Here is an 18,048-nt window from a genome sequence, read left to right as displayed (position 1 = left end):
CGTCGTGCTCCTTTTAGTTATTGGTAGAAATTGGCGAGAAGATATGAGAAGCATTTCATTGCACAAAATACATTTCGAGTACTTGCCAAATCACTGCCAAGATGCGACCCCGCTTAGAAAAACTCTTTTGTCATTGAAAAACCTTGTTTTTAATGTTGCTTTGTTCGCGGCTTGAACCTAGGATCTTCGTTGTGGTAGGTGGAGCACGCTACCACCCCACGATGGTAGCCACCACCCACTTTCTAACTATGAAAAATATACTCTCAGTCTACCAAGATGTGATAAGTGACAAACAGACTTCGATTTTCTTAGTCTTCCTTAGTTCCGTAAACACGTTTGCTAAGTAGTATGTACACAGAATTTCCTGTCACCCGCATTTATGTATGTAAAACTTGTATGTACCTATAGCTTTCTAGCTTAAGAAATACGTTTTCTTATCTTCCTAAAATGGCTAATCCATTTGATGCCACATATTTTCGTAATGGTGCACAAGACTATACTTACTCATAGTGGCGAAACTTTTTTCAAAGTTCACACTCACTCGTCATCCAACACTTATTATCCATGCAAACACACGCACCGAGATTAAGTGTAATTTTTATCGCACTTATATTAAATAAGTGTTGTTGATATAAGCATTTTGATTTAATTTTGTTGTTTTTGTAACATTATAAACGCATAGTTTTCTCACCCTACATTAAAAGTTTTACATTATCTAGTGGCATTCGTACAATTTCCTCTGCTCAGCGTATTGCTTATATGTACTACATAGACAATGTGCTATGGGAAAATTTCTCAAATGCAAATACATACGGGGTATTCCATCCCATTTCGACCAATTTTGAACCCGACCCCTTTAGAATTGGCTGAAAGTTTGTCTTCTTTTTCTAGCTTACGAAAGACGTTTTTCAGAAGTTTTTCAAATTTTTTCATCCAACTCAAAAACAGTTATGAATTAAAAAAAAACACCGTTTTTGTTTTCAAAATGCTATAACTTTTTCAAAAATTTACCATTTGGGAGCTTTTTTTTTTTTTAATTTGTTTTTAAATGTACTTTTCGGAAAAAATTTTTTAAGTTTTTTTTTGTAATTTTTCAGGTTTTCGAAATTTTGGAATTTCGCCCTTTTTTTTCATAAAAAACTTCAATCAATTCTGCAATCAATCCCACTAATCCCGGAGTGGCCCGAGAATTTTTTTTTTTTTTTTTTATTGAATTGATAAAAAAAAAACTTTAAAATTTTTATTGTATTTTTTCCGAAAAGTACATTTAAAAACAAATTAAAAAAAAAAAAGATCCCAAACGGTCAATTTTTGAAAAAGTTATAGCATTTTGAAAACAAAAACGGTGCTTTTTTAAAAATTCATAACTTTTTTTGAGTTGGATGAAAATATTTGAAAAACTTCTGAAAAACGTCTTTCGTAAGCTAGAAAAAGAAGAAAAATTTTCAGCCAATTCTAAAGGGGTCGGGTTCAAAATTGGTCGAAATGGGATGGAATACCCCATACATAAGCGTGTACATAAGTATACAACGGCATTGGATGCAGAAATATAAATACTTCATTATTTTATTGTGCAATAAGTGAATGTAAGGCTGCAAGAAAAGCAAAATTCGCCGTGTATTCGCTAATAATTGAAGAGAAATTAATTATTGTAATTTAATTATGAGAAAAAGTACTAATTGCATTTAGATATTAATACTTTTAATTGAGTACTTTGGCATGTGATATGTGTTAATGTATCATTGGGAAAATAAAAAGATAATTATGTTTGGAAAAATTTGTTTATTGCTTTGAAAAGGCTTCTAAGCGAGTATTTTATACCTTTAAGTGACGTAATATTCCTTAGATTTTTTAGGAAATAGTATGTATTTATGATATATGTGTAAGATTAAAGGAAAAAGAGCAGAGATAGCGATATTTTTACCGAACTAATCCTTTTCTAGTTGATTCTTTAGCACATACGCAGTATTGCATCGCGTATACGCCGTGTTGCACGAAAAAGCGACGTTATTTTTGTCTAAAGACCCATCCTCATGAGTCTTTGTATATGGTGCGTGCTGAGTGTCATCAGAGTGAGTTCCATACCTGCAATAGCCTCTAATAGCCCCACATGCTTTAAGAAGCACATTTATTGGCTTAATCGTGCAATTTCAAAATAAAGAAGTCAATTATTGCTCAGCGAGTTGGTCTTATTGCCCAAGATTTTCTCTGTATATGGCGTTAACTATTCGTTGCCCCATGCAATAGGTCCAATCACTCACAAATTTGCATTAAAGTTCTCTAACGGCAGTCCAAAGAAACTAGCAGTTTCTACAGAGTTGGGCCATAGGGATCTTTCTATTAGAGCTGTAGATTTCAAATGCCAGTGGGTGTCTTTTAAATCACGCGACCAGACACGCATAAGCGGCCGCACAATTCCTTTGTGCCATCGGCAAGCGACTTGAGAGTTTTGCTAAGGCTTTGCAATTTAGATACAATTTCGGAGGCATGGCCCTTGAAAGAGATAGTGTTATCGGGCGTTACTTTAGTACCAGGTCGCGCGAGGTGAAGAAACTGGTTAGCCTGGGGATATAGCTATTTATTTAAGAGATTTATTGGTATATTGAAGGACCAAGTCCTGCTGTCAATATCGTGCAGTCATCGGCATGGGAAACAATAGTAACTCCTACTGGTAAGGAAGGCAGCTTTCATACGTATGGACCATATGCAGGGCACCACCCTGTGGCACCCCCTGTTTTATTCTCCTAGGTTTTGAGGTTTCGTTCTTAAATTGAACTGACGCTTGCTGACAGTTCAGATAATTTGCTGCGCATCTTTTTAGACAAGAGGGAACAGGGGACTTTTTATATCGTTGAGTAGCGTGTCTTATGATGATGTTTCTGCTGGTTCAGTCCTTAATTTATCTGGATGCTTTATGGCGTTTAGCGCAGTGGTAGTGCTGTACATTTTTCGAAAGCGGGTGAAGTAGCAAAGATTCTCAGTGAAATGAGGGAGCAGGCTGGTTTTCTACGCCTTTGCTACTGGCGATAGTTGTGACATCGGCAGATATGTATCGCCTTCGTTAGCTTGCTTTCCAGGCTTTGTTAGGGCATTAAACTTGCAATTTTCTATTGTTCGGGTATGACAAAGGACTTCAACAACAAGCAGAAAATGTCCGTAATGTCGTTCATGTTCATCGCCAAGGTGTTTCAGCATTGGTATGGCTATACCGTCTGGGCCTACTGATTAAGAGGACCTAGCAATTTGAATAGCTTCTTTAACCACTATTGAGGTGATGGTAATGGGCGGCACGTCGCGTTTATGTTTCTGTTACAGTCTTTTTTCACGACATCTAGACTTGTAATTGTCGGCAAAAAGTGCTCGCGCATTTCATCGACCGACAGAGTTTTTTTTTATCGCCAAATGCGATGAATATTTTATCACTGCATTATGCCGGGTTAGACAACGATTTAACGGTTGACCACAATTTACTGACACCCCCAAATAGGTTACAGTTTTCTAGATGTTCTTCTTATTTGGCATGTTTTTATTTATTTACCAGCCTCATCATATTTAAATTAAGATTCCAAATGTGAGGGTTTCTAGGGTCGAGCTATGTCGCTATGTCATATTCTCCTGCTTGGTTTGCAGTTTCAGCCATGGAGTGTATAGATTTTGGATAGTAGAACAAACGCCTCTAACGCTCATACCTCTTTGGTCAAACCCTATTGTCACTGCAAGTTTCCTTGCACTTCCGCAAGGGGAAAGATGTCTATGACATTTTCCGATTGATCGCACCTATTGGAGAGATAAAAAAAAGAAGAATAATATCAGGTAGAGGATTGAAAATCGAAATCAATAAGGCATTAGCCGCTTTAAGACTTTTGTACATAACAAAATTTCCGCAGGGCCCTTATGCTTTAATAAAATTGTGACTAAGGCTTTGATATACATGGCACTGGAGGTTGCAGCCCTTCAGATAATATCATCCGGTTACTGAGTGTATTCAGGTTTTTGTGATAATTCGTCGTTTACCTTGTCTGCCGTTACTTTGCGTGCTATTAGATAATACGGGTTTCATCTATTCAACGGTAAGTAATTAGCTTGATCAAATAAGAAAATACCTCGAAAAAATATTAGTCTGAAAGCTCATCGTACCGTTGAAGGTATACCTGACAGGAAAATTCCACGACTACTTTATGATACTTACATCAAACAAATATTTGGTATGCCATATTTTCCCAAGCAAAGTCAGGCGCACATGCGCATACATATATTTATGATAACTGTAATTTTTCACCAAATCAGCTGTTCATATAAAAACTGCTGCATTAAAAAGATATTTGTACTTCACAAATACATACGTATGAACGTTTATGCAGTTGTTTTGAAAATATTACAGAAATGTTGCATGAAAAAGCGAAGTAAACGTAAAGAAGTATCTGTCACTTGCCGCCAACAGTTATGTGTATATGTACAGAAATGAATTGACATATGTATTGTGTATACAGATGTGAATTAGTATGCATTGAACGCATTTTTATGGATTTTATATAAGGCCACCTTACGCTTTTGTCTGTTTTTTTCCACTTAAACTTGAAATAGATTTTTAAATTCCTTCTAATTGAGACAGTAGATCTCATAATAAGCTCGCATTTGCTCCAATTCGAAATTCTTTGTAAAAGTGGTATATTTTTTTCTGTAGCAAAAAGATCGTGTCTGAGCAAGTGGTCGGTTCTTATGCATGAGACCCAGTGTCTTACAATTTGAAACAAATTTGTAAACCTAGTGGCAGTGCAATGTGTGGTGGAATTTCTGCCAGTTGGCAGCATGAATCGAGATGCAGCGAATTTGAGTCAATGCCAGCTATCCCTATTTCAAGAGAGAGCAAGTCTACCTCCAGCTAACTCTTCCAACTCAGTGGAGGGCCTCAATTGCTCTGCTTCAAAAGTGCAGCGTCGACCGAGGAACTTTCTTGGCGGGTGTTTCTTCGCCCATCCGCATAACATGACCTAGCCATTAGGTTTTTATTCGCTGCACTGTTTTCAAATCTTCGTAAAGCTCATAAAATTCATCATTATGTCTCCTTCTCTACTCGCAGTTGGTATCACTGACGGGGCCATAAATCTTCCGTAAAACTTATTATTAAGAATTCGTGAGCTTAACACCGGCTTATAATAATTGAATATTCAATTATTATGTTTTTCTAAGAGAAACTGAAAAGAAAGAAAGAAACATTTACTGGTATATTGCGATGGTACCATTTCAAAAACCGCCACGAATTCTTCATCAGACAATTTCGTAATGTTATCAAAGGTTTCACCGAGATTCGAACCGCGAATCGAATTTGTGGCGGTTTTCGAAATGGTACCATCGCTTCCTTTCTTTCTTTTCAGTTTCTCTTAGAAAAACATAATAATTGAATATTCAATTATTATAAGCCGGTGTGAAGTTCATGAATTCTTAATAATAAGTATAAATTGAACACGCCATTAAAACAAACAAACAAAAATCTTCCGTAAAACTTTTCTCTAGAACTTTTCAATAGTCATCCCATCTTCTCTGAACTCCATAGTTGATTACGCGCCATACATGTGGACAAGTATGAATAGCGACTTGTAGAGCTTGATTTTTGTTCGCCGAGAGAGAACTTTTATTTTAAATTTCCAGCTCACTGCAAAGTAACACTTGTTGGCAAGAACTGTTTACCGTTTGATTTCTAAGCTGATATTATTTTTGCTGTTAATGCTGGCTCTCATATAGAGACCCTTTACAGTCGCGAGTTAATATCCCTCAATAGTGACGTGGCTGCCTAAGCGCGAATGCGCCGTTTCTTTCTTGTATGACAGCAAGTATTTCGTCTAGTCCTCATTTATCGCAAGACCCACGTTTTTTGTCTCTCCATCTAGTAGAGTGAAGGGGAAACAGAACTCACGGCGCGTTTGTTAGGGCCAATAATATCAATAGCATCGGTATACGCTAGTAATTGCCCGCTCTTATAATAGATTGTACTATTACGGTTTTATTCTGTTTCTCGAATTATCTTTTCCAGCATTGTGTTAAAGAAATCGCTTGAAAGGGAGTCACTTTGTCTGAACCCTCTTCTTATTTCGAATAGTTTAGAGAGGTCCTTTCCAATCCTTACGTAGCTAGTGGTGTTGCTCAACGTCATTTGGCAGAGCCTAATTAACTTTATAGGGAACTTAATTTCAGACACAACAGCATGCAAACAACTTATTTCGCGCTATCGAATGCTCCTATGAAGTCAACATATATATGGTGAGTTTCGATTCTCTTATCGTCTTCTTCAGGATCTAGCGTATCGTGAAGATTTCGTCGATAGTGGATTTACTTGGTCTGAAGCCGCACTGATAAGATCCAAACGTGATTTTTATTCGTGATATTTCCATTCTTACTTCGGCATAGCCAAGTGCACGAACGTGTTTTCCATCATCGGTTATTAGGGTATCATGTTCGTTTTCTGCCTCGCTAGTTAGCAATAAGGAGAAGTGTTCTCTCCCCAACTAAAGCACACTCTGTGCGTCAGTTGTCAGGTCGCCATTGACATTTTTTGCAGGTATCTTCCCTGGTCTTGAAACCTTCCCTCATCCACCGAAATTTTCGGGAATTATTCCGGATGAAGCTCTTCGCACTCACCTCGTTCGGCCGCAGTTTGGAACTTATAGACAGCTTCAAATGGGAAAACGCTCAGTCCCTTTTGTCAACGCAACGTAAAATAGAATTTTATTTACCTCCCATTTGTATGAACCTAGTCTTAAACATATCTTGAAATTATTTTGTTATACTTAACAGATATTGAATTGTGGAATATATATTTAATTGACAAGTGTTGAATCAAGTTATTGGATTACGAAAACAAATTGTCAACTACATTACTTGCGTGCATGCGTACGTTCACATACTTCGCTTAGATGAAAATCACAAGCTTAACTAATTGACAGTCTATAGCACGTTACACGCTGTCTACATGACACCCAAGTAGCAAACGTAATTGGCAAACGTAATTCACTTTCCCATCCGTCGTTTGGCATTAAGCCACATGTCCAACTAAGTCGAAGCTGATCATCTCATTTGTTTGTAAGTCAATCTAAAGTATAAAACTCTGAACGATAAAGACGATTTTTTTTCTAATTTGTGTTGTAATCTGGGGAAAACTTAAAGACAAGAAGACAAACAAATATTAAGTAAGCAAAAAAGGCGTGCGTACCAAGTACTCGTGAGTTTCGATATATAAACATATCTACAGATGTACGTCTGATTGCTAATTTTTTAAAGTTAACGAGATCTCTTCCAGGGTTTGAAGATCAACGGCAGCAGAGTTAGCTTTATCTTAATTAACCAATTATTTTATTATTGGTTTATTATTTATAGCGAATTATTATCAGGTCGCTATCGATTTGTTATCAGCTTCTCATCGTCTCTTTGTTGACTTCTTATCCTTTTTTTCGGTTTTATAATAAAGTTTTATAAGTATATGTTTCATAACAAGCCCACAAGTAATCTTTAACAAATCGATAAAATTTGGTAGCACTCCAATAAAAATCGAAAGCATTGCGAAAATAAGCCCATATATTTTTGATAACAAAACCGGTAACTTTTCGATGACGAACCTATAAGTTTCCAAAAAGAAATTGATATACTTTTGAAAATAGATCAGTTAATTTTCTATAAGTAATCGATAGCTTTCTGATAACAAACCGATTACTTTGCGACAACACTCCGATAGGAAATTGGTAACAGTCCGATAACAAATCAATAATATTTTAATAACATATTGGTAAATTTTCGCTGATATATCGATGGATTTACATTAATTTATATTATCTTAATTTAATTTGATCAATTTTATTTGATTTTATTTTGTATGATTTAAGTTAATTTAATTAAATTTGATTTTATTTTACTTTATTTTGTGTTATTTTATTTTCCATTTTGATCTTATTTAATTTTATTTTATTTTGTTTTATATAATTTTTTGATTTTACTTTACTTTATGTTATTTAATTTTTTTTTAATTAACAATTGTTTTTGTTTTTATCGGCCTATTGATAAATGATTCAAGGTTCGATTCGAGCTCAAGGCCAGAACAATATTTTTTTTTTCAATTGATAATTATTGTTATTTTTTAATTTTTCTAAATTTTAAAAATTGTATTTTCTGTTTGGAATAGTAAGTAGAAAATTTTTCAGACAACCTGTCATAGCTGCGCAGATAGATCCATTTCGAAGGGTGCTAAGCCTTCATCATCAGTACGTTTTAGGCATGCTGCGCTAACCATTTAGCTATACAGCGGTGGTTTGTTTGACTGGCAAATTTGCTACTTCTATTCCTTTTTACCAACTATATTTATTCAGTGTTGCGCCATCTGCTGCATATCACTGATAATGCTGGAGTTTTGTTTATTGTCAACTAATTTGTTTGATATTCCCAAGTGCTCATGGTTTATTAACAATTGTTTTTGTTTTTATCGGCCTATTGATAAATGATTCAAGGTTCGATTCGAGCTCAAGTCCAGAACAATAATTTTTTTTTTTTTTTTAAATGATAATTATTGTTATTTTTTAATTTTTCTAAATTTGAAAAATTGTATTTTGTTTTTGGTTTTATTTTATTTTGTTTTAATTTAATAAATTTTTTGTTCTGTTTTATTTTTTTGTATATTATTTTATTTAATTTTTTACTGTATTATTTTAATTTATTTTTTTTTCTGTTTTATATTATTTTATTTCATTTTATTTTATTTTATTTATTATTTATTTACATTAAATACAGGTTATAAACAACAAGATACCTAGGGCTATTTAATTCTATTACCTAGTTACATTGGTTTGGTTATACAGCTTTTGGTAAGAATTTCTATAAATAACTACATATGTATCAGGTTTTTAAATTAATATAAATCAACGTAAATTAGTGTATGCTTAAGATTTCCCTAACAACAGGGCTTGTCGATAAAATAACAGCCTTCTGTATCGCTCGTCGCTTTTCGGTGAGTTGAAGTTTCTTAAGGCTACAGTTTAGTGATTTTGGGATAACTCCAGTTGGTATTATTTTATTTTATTTTATTTCATCTTATTTTATTTTTTTTTTATTTTCTTTTTTCCTATTTTATTTTATTATCCTTTATTTTATAGTAGTTTATTTTATTTGTTTTAATTAAGTTTATTTTATTTTATTCAATTTTATTTAATTAAAATTTTTTTACTTTTTACTCCTAAGATGTTACAATCAACAAAATCCTATAAAGAACCAAATTTCAACTAAATCATAAAAACCTAACCAAGTGCTTTGTTTTATTAAACTCTCCAGCTCGATGTATATTTTAACAATTTTCCGTTATCCCTTGTGACATTCAGAACGAAAAATGATACTAACGATGGCGCACTCTGAAAGTGGTTTGCCTCCCAGCCAAATTTTACAAGCGATGACGGAAAATCGTTCCAATTTACATGTATTATATACACTTTTGGAAAATCAACAAAATAAAACGAACTCTATTCATCTCCAACAAAACAGAAAGTAATTCTCTGTGATTTCGTTCATACCAACTCTACCACGTACATTGTCCCCACATTAAGCCACAGTGTAGTGACCATTATTCCGACATTCTTTATTACTCCTTAGAGCATACCAATACTACACACTATGCCCACGCTTACAAATCTCGAGTACTCTATACATTATACCAGAAACCACACTTTACGACTGAATTTACAATCTAAATACATATATCCCCCATATAGCCTACCACTTACAAAGACTGATCTTGAACTTATAGCCCAGTCACATAAGCAGTTTTTCATATAGATGCATTTAACACAATCTTATGCATTCTGAGTATATTGCACGAATTTGCATGGAGAATAGCGTATCGAGCGTCACTTGTGCCATCTGACATGAAAAAGTAGCCATCTTGCATCTATTGTTGGTAACTTTTCTAATATTTTTCACTGTAAAAAACCGCAATTTAACAAATGAATAAGACACAAAATATGTTAGCAAGTATATTTCTTGTATAGTGAGAATGCTTATAACATATAAATATACTTCAATTGCCAAGTCTGAAGTCCCTTACATATACAAACGCAACATCTTGCGTCTTTGCGGCGATGTTACTGGCATGCATAAGCCTGCGTTGAACGCATCTATGTATATGAAAAACTTCATTGTGGCTCAGCCTTTATGCTTAGGCCCACACCTTACGCAAACATTCAAGATTCCCCCATACATCGATACAATGAGAGAAATCAAGGAAGTAATTCAGAAAATAGTTATGTTGTATTCACGGTTGCCACACCATGTTTTCAATTGGGACCAACATTCATCGAACAAAAGACCAAATCTCAAGAAAAGGACCAAATTTTGTGTTCTATTGTATTGAGACACAATTATTTCGGCATTTCATAATAGTGACATATTTTTTGAAAAATATAAAATTTTAGGATGATTCCATGGTTTCTTATGAAAAATTTTACTAAAAATAGCGAATCGAAGACTTTGCTTGAATTCAAACTGCACAAACAAAAAAAAAGTTTACTTATATATTACATTTTCACATTTCTAGGATAAGTCTATGTCCTTTAGCAACCAAACATTTTGAATCTAATGTTGTTGACGAAGCTCTTAGTTCCAGCATTATGTTGGTCATTGCAATGAAATAAAATGTATAGCGCAGTCAGGCTTTAGTAAGAAACGCTTCAAAAATCTGCGTTCTCGTATTGCCGAACTATGTGGCAAACTCAGTAAATCATAAATGAAGCCAAGCAAATCTTCGAAGCATTTTTGTTAACGCTATTATTATAGATGTTTAATTTTCCCCCTTAACGTTAAAATTTCATACCAGAGCCTAGATTCAGTAAGTGTAATTTTGAATAACTTGTATTTACTGAATCTAGCCCCAGGCCTCGGATTTTAAATTAAACGTCTTAAAAGTTTCAACTGTGCAATAACGGAGCCTGATTACATTTAATTAGTTACTAGAATTTAGTTAACAGTGTTGTTATTGAAATTTATTATACCTACGGGAATAAGTTGTCACAAAAGAATTCTTCCGAAATCAAATACCTTTTACATTTGCTTCAAAATATGAATATAAAAATAAATTGGTTTTAATCGCAATTACTTGTACATTTATAAAGTTATCACATTCGAGAAGTATTTCTGCCCCACTTCCAGTTAAAATATTTCTTATGTCAATATACTTAATTCTCAATAGTCCTGGAATTCTCTGAACTCGTTAAGCTACTTGGAGCTGTGTGAGAATGATTTAAGTATCGACGTGCAATTTTTACATAGAATTTTTTTTTTGTTTTTTTAGTTTGAGCGTGTTACCTTTTGTTTGGCAAGTACACCAAACATAAAACAAATTAGTTTAACTCTTCTTCTTAGTTTTCAATTTATTTAATTCGACGGCCTTTGTAATAGCTACATCATTGGCATACCCTGCCAAGTTTCTTAGCGGCGTATGTGCATTTGAGAAAAAATTGTTTAGCTCGACGAGTGAAAAAAATCTTTGAAGCCACTGAAACAAAACTCTGATATGTCCTTGTAATGTGTTTGCCCTAAGATCCAGCACTTTTCTTTTTAATACCTAGACTAAATTATCTCCGAGGTGTTCTGCTGTATTTTATTGGTTTTGCAATTTCTGTGGTAAGAATTCCATGGTAGTAAATTGAAAATTATATGTGGGTTAATGAAAGTGTGCCAAATGTTGTGAGCAGTGTTGTTTACCTGAGTAAAAAAAAAGAAGAGTACCAAAATCGTGGCCATGCCTAAAAAGGACCAAAATTGAAAAAAGGGACCAGAGGACCAAATGGGGTGGGAAGGGACCATTTTTGGTCCAAAGGACCAAAAGTGGCAACCGTGGTTGTATTGCTATTACTCCCGCAAAAATATTTTAACAAGTCCTAGTATACTCTCAGAGAATATTACAGCTCTGAAAGCAAAATGAATGGCGATTGAACTACGAAGTAACCGGTTGAATATGGCTATTCACGAACCACCTACGTAATGAATTATCTCGAAATTCAATTAAACACAGTGTGAACATCATATAAGTTATGAGTCATAGTAAGCTACTTCTAACTAATTACAAAGTACATATTCACATAGTACATCGGAAAAGGTATTAAACAGCTTTGTGAGTAAAAATTAAGCATAATTTTCACTTGTGAAAGGTAAACAGAATTTAATATAAAAAGGGAATGTAAAGTTATTGAAACGAGTAAAGTTGTGCCAGTAGTTGATATGTGTGTATATGAGCTTAGATTGTATGTGAGTGAGTGACTGTTGCTGACATCATAGCCATTGGCTAAGAACACAGCTGCGTACACTCATGCATACATGCCCGGATACCAGAGTAGCAACAAGCGAAGCGCCAAAGTGTAAGCAAACAAAATAAACCAACAAAATGTCAAATTGACAAGTGTATTTACAAATGTTTATATATAATTTTACACTATGTTTGCTTGTGTGTGTGTGTGTTTTTAAAACCGCTATTGTGGAAACGTTGTTAACAAATATGCACTATTGATATGTTTATGCGTAAGTACATAAGTACATAGACACAAACGTATGAATGAGTAAAGATGTGTATGTGACGTTGTGCAATGGTTTGGTTATGTTTGCACATCGCCCATTTGTGCGGAAAGCGTCAACAATTAGGGCTTGCAACGTTCAACGCCAGATATTTAAGTGGATTAGGTTGTTGTGTCAATTATTTGTGTTTGCGTTTGGTCTTGTTGGCATTACGGCTTTTCCCAGATATACGAGTATGTTTGTTTGCACCATAAACTATGCCGTAGTGTAAATATTACACGATAGGTAAAAATTGCGATACTTATTAATAATTTTAATTTTTTTCCTGTAATTCATGCACAGTGAACCCTAATATTTATTTATTTATTGATGTGTTAACATCTTAGCTCACGGTATGGGGTAATCCTAATTGTAATCGTAAGTGTAATCGATGTATATACCATTTATGTACGTGATAGAGTTGGTATAAGCAAAATCAGACATCAACTGAGTTAATAGAAATTAAGGAAGGCAGTAAAATAAATCAACGGTATACAACAGAGAAAGAAAAACGACTAAGTAAAAGAAAAATTAAATATAACAAGTAAGGAAGTCTAAATTCGGGTTAAACCGAACATTACATACCCAGCTGTATACTTGAAATGCTGTTGTTGTTTGTTTTGTGTGCTTAACAGTGTTACAAGGCTGCGCAATAATACATATACATATGGTTCTATTCTGAACTAATTTTCTTTTAGAAGAAGCAAAAAGGATACAGAGACAAACACCAATGACCTTGAGCGGGTAATAATGCAGTTTTCCTTCAGATATGGGGATTTCACTACTGTTTATTTTAAAGTAAAGATATTACAGAACAAAAAACATAAACGCACAAGTGTCATTGCACTAAACAGTGTTATTACAAAAAAAGGGACGGGTTATTAACGAAATTTTCCACCTTTTGCTAGAAATTTTTCGTCGATTTATGGCTCTAGAATCGCTGGAAAATGCATTGTAAGAAAGGGGCAGTGCCACGCCCATTTTTCCAAATTTGAATTTTTTCCCACTTCTTGTTATAATGGCAGAAAATACGATTGGTACAAAGCTGTTTTCCGCTAAGATTTAACTTATTATTTTTACCTACGACCCCTTTTAAATTCATTTATATAAAAGTGGGCGTGATCCTTAACCAACCTTATCCTTTTTTACCAGAAATATTTCCCTCTATAAGGAAAATATATGTACCCACTTTTGTTGCGATATGTAAATTTTTCTTCGAGTTATGGCTCACGAAGCATAGAAAATTGCTTAGTTATAAAAGGGGCGGTGCCCCACCCATTTTCAAAAATGTTAGTGTTTTCCAATTTAGTGTTATAATTCAATTTAGAAAGTAAAATTGTCTTGATATAAAGCTCTTTTTCGCTAAGATATAGCTTATTATTTTCGTCTATGACCCTTTTAAAAATCTTTTATATAAAATCGATGTATATACCATTTATGTCTTTTCCATTTTTTCTTGAAATATTTCCTGCTATAGCGAAATCTTGTGTACCCAATTTTATTACGATCCTTTCATTTTTCTTCGAGTTATGGCTCCTGAAACATAGAAAATTGCTTAGTCATAAAAGGGCGGTGCCACGCCCATTTTTTTAAATTTGAAGTTTTTCCTATTTATTGTTATAAATCCACTTGGAAAATGAAATACCATTGATATAAAGCTTTTTTTTGCAAAGATATAGCTTATTTTATTCGTCCACGACCCTTTTAAAAATCTTTTATATAAAAGTGGGCGTGGTCCTTAACCGATTTCGTTAATTTTTCTCCAAAGCCTTCCTTATAGTAAAGGCAACATCTCTGCAGAATTTTGTTACGATAGGTTTAACGATTTTTGATTTATGTTTATGTATTAAAATTTTTATCAAGAGTCTCAATATCAGTCCACACGGCCAATTTCAACATTCTAGGTGTATTATTTACTAAATAATCAGGTTTTTTGTGTTTTCAAAAATGTTATATATATAAAAAGTGGGCGTGGTTATCATCCGATTTCGCTCATTTTCAATACCAATCTATTCTGGGTCCAGATAAGCTTGTGTACCAAATTTGGTGAATATATCTCAATATTTACTCAAATCTGAACTTACACTCAAAAAGACGTAATTTTAGCAAATTGCCTTTTTATCTAAGTATTTACGAACTTTGAAAAGAATACCTTGTGAGCAGGATCATCTTCATTAATTCGCATAACAAAGTTTCGCCGAGGAAACAAAGTTTGTGGGTCTTGATTTGTTGATCTATGTCATCTTCCTTTGATACTTCACTATTGTCTCCAACTAAGGGCACAGAGAAGTATTCCCTCCTGAAGTAGGAGGGACCATATAAGTAGATTTCGTCCGTCATTGAATGTGTTTGGCAAAATTTTACGGCGCTATTCCTACGGGCTGTACTTTCATCTTCCTTAAAGGAGGTCTTGTCACACACTCTTCTTGTTGCGCAGGCTCGCTCTTCCTTTCGGTTGCAAGGCGGCGTTCTTCAACGTACCAGTTAAATTAGTCCTTATAAAATGAGTAACATTTCATACCATCACTATGGAATATCGCAATTTCTTCTTCCACGAATTTTCCACATATTTTTCGACGTATTCATAACGTTTCTAAGTATTGATGCAACATTTAGTTAAAGATTTATTCAGCATATTTATTTCTATCATGAAAAATATTAACCTTTAGTTGGCTATCAATGAATGGCAATGAAGTTGTAACTCATTCTGACTGTAAATTGGAACAATTTTGCGTCATCGCTTGTTAAAATTGATTTGCAGACAAGCCGGTCTCGACGCTGTGCCAGCTTCAGTGTCATTTTTCGTTATCAGTGTACAATTTGGCCAGAGGCTCTTTGTTATTCTTAAATATTTATATGCAATTAAAATTGAACGCAGACGTATTGGACTTTAAGTATTACTTACTTACTTAATTGGCGCTTACCCGTCTAAACGGTTATGGCCGTCCAACAAGGCGCGCCAGTCGCTCCTTCGCTCCGCAAACCGGCGCCAATTGGTCACACCAAGGGAGTTTAAATCGTTTTCCACCTAGTCCTTCCAACGGAGTGGGGGCCGCCATCTACCTCTGCTTCCATAGGCAGGTTCCGATAGAAACACTTTTTTGGCCGGAGCATCATCTTTCATTCGCATAACATGGCCTAGCCAGCTCAGCCTCTGCATTTTAATTCGCTGGACTATGTTGATGTCTGCGTATAGCTCGTACAGCTCATCATTAAGTCTTCTTCTGTAGTCGCCATCGCCAAGGCATAGAGGTCCATACATCTTTCGAAGAACTTTTCTCTCGAACACTCCCAAAGCCGCTTCATTGCTGTTGTCATGGTCCATGCTTCTGCCCCATATAGCAGGACGGGTACGATAAGTGACTTGTAGAGTATGATTTTCGTTCGCCGAGAGAGGACTTTACTTTTCAATTGCCTACCTAGTCGAAAGTAGCATTTATTGGCAAGATTGATTTTTCACTGGACTTTAGGTAAGTTCGACGGAAATGATCTGTACAAAGTCTCATCTGAAAAACATCTGGTATACTCTGTTATAAGAAGTTGTTGTTGTTGTGTGAAACATTTGAAAAATACAACGTTGTGCATCACTGCAATATGTACATACATACATATATACTACAAAAAAAATCAAAAACTTCAAAGAAACTTAAATTTTAGATTCTCAGAAATGCGGCAGCTTCAACAAGTGTCAAATATTCTATTGACAACAAAACGACAGTCATATAACCGCACATTGTTCACATTCGACATTTAAATAACAACGATGTTGTTATATATTTTGGAGTAATTGCAATATGTAGTTCTTTGTTGGCAAGTGCCATGAAATCTCAGGCAACACTGTGAAACTGGAATGGATATTTAAGATTTTCAAGCGGTTTTCGTAAGGTATTTTTTTTTTATATACTTGTTTCATTATCTTTTTTATTATTGTAGGTAATGCTTGTTTTTGTCGTTGCATATTTGCTAAATATTACTGCATTAGTTTTATATGTGATATATCCACTGAAGTTTGTGTTCACTAATGTGAATTGCAGTGTTCCTAATATTTTATGGCAGCAACAAACAATAACATTTTTCCTCATTGCTATTGTTTTTGTACTACTTCATTTTTTTTTATATTCAAAACTTATGGAGTTTATTATTATCGCTACTCGCTAGTCATGTGAGCGAATATTTGTGTAGCCGGCCAACAGGCGATAGACACATGTTGCAGCAACACATTTTTATACTCAGCACGCTTTGCACACAGAGTATTTTAACTTTGATTGGATAACGGTTGGTTGTGCAGGTATAAAGGAATCGAGATAGTGTAGCATTCACTCATTAAGTTATTCATTCATTTGTACAAACATATTTTCGACCCGTTTTGGAATGTCTTAAAATACATTGACTCTTACATACATATTAATACATTTGTACATACATATATTTTGGCTCGCTTTGGTATGGCCGGAGATTCAACTGACACATTCATTCATTTGTACAAACATATATTTTGTACACCGTGTACCGTGATAACCTGAACCTTGGTATGCTATTGTTTGGAGCTTGCTCGCGACAAGCCTTTACCTGTAGACAAATTATTAACATGATTCATTTGTGCTTGCGTTGCAGATTCCACAGCTAATTTTATTTATGGTTAGAATGCAGTTCCCAGGGAACTGGATTGAATGTATATGTGTGCTATACTTAGTTTGTAAGTATTAGTGTAAGTAAGTATTTTAGCTCATTGAAATTTTGTATAAAAGAAAACAACTTTTGAATAAAGAATTTAATTCAATCTGCTGCCGCTTCAATGGCAGTAAATTCTATCAGGTGCCGCTAAATGGCACTGCAACCTAAATTACGTTATTCTCATTATCCCCAAATATTGCAATAGATATAGACTTCCATATATCAAAATCATCAATATCTAAAAAAAATTTGATTGAGCTATGTCCGTCCGTCTGCCCGTTAACACGATAACTTGAGTAAATATTGAAATATCTTCACCAAATTTGGTACACGAGCTTATCTGGACCCAGAATAGATTGGTATTAAAAATGAGCGAAATCGGATGATAACCACGCCCACTTTTATATATATAACATTTTGGAAAACACAAAAAAACTTGTTTATTTAGTAAATGATACACGTAGAATGTTAAAATTTGACGTGTGGACTGATATTGAGGCTCTTGATAAAAATTTGAAAATATTTTTTAAATGGGCGTGGCACCGCCCCTTTTACGACTAAGCAATTTTCTATATTTCGGGAGCCATAACTCGAAGAAAAATTAACATATCGTAATGAAATTGTGTAAACCTATTTTCCTTATAGCAGAAAATATTTCTAGTAAAAATGGACGGGATCGGTTAAAGACCATGGCAACTTAGATATAAAACAAGTTTAAAATGATCATATATTAGAATAATAAGTTATAACTTAGCAAAAAGTAGTTTTGAATAAATGATATTTCACTTATCAGGTTTT

Source organism: Eurosta solidaginis, chromosome 3, assembly GCF_040869045.1.
Source record: "Eurosta solidaginis isolate ZX-2024a chromosome 3, ASM4086904v1, whole genome shotgun sequence".
NCBI lineage: Eukaryota > Metazoa > Arthropoda > Insecta > Diptera > Tephritidae > Eurosta > Eurosta solidaginis.
This window is presented reverse-complemented; position numbering follows the sequence as displayed.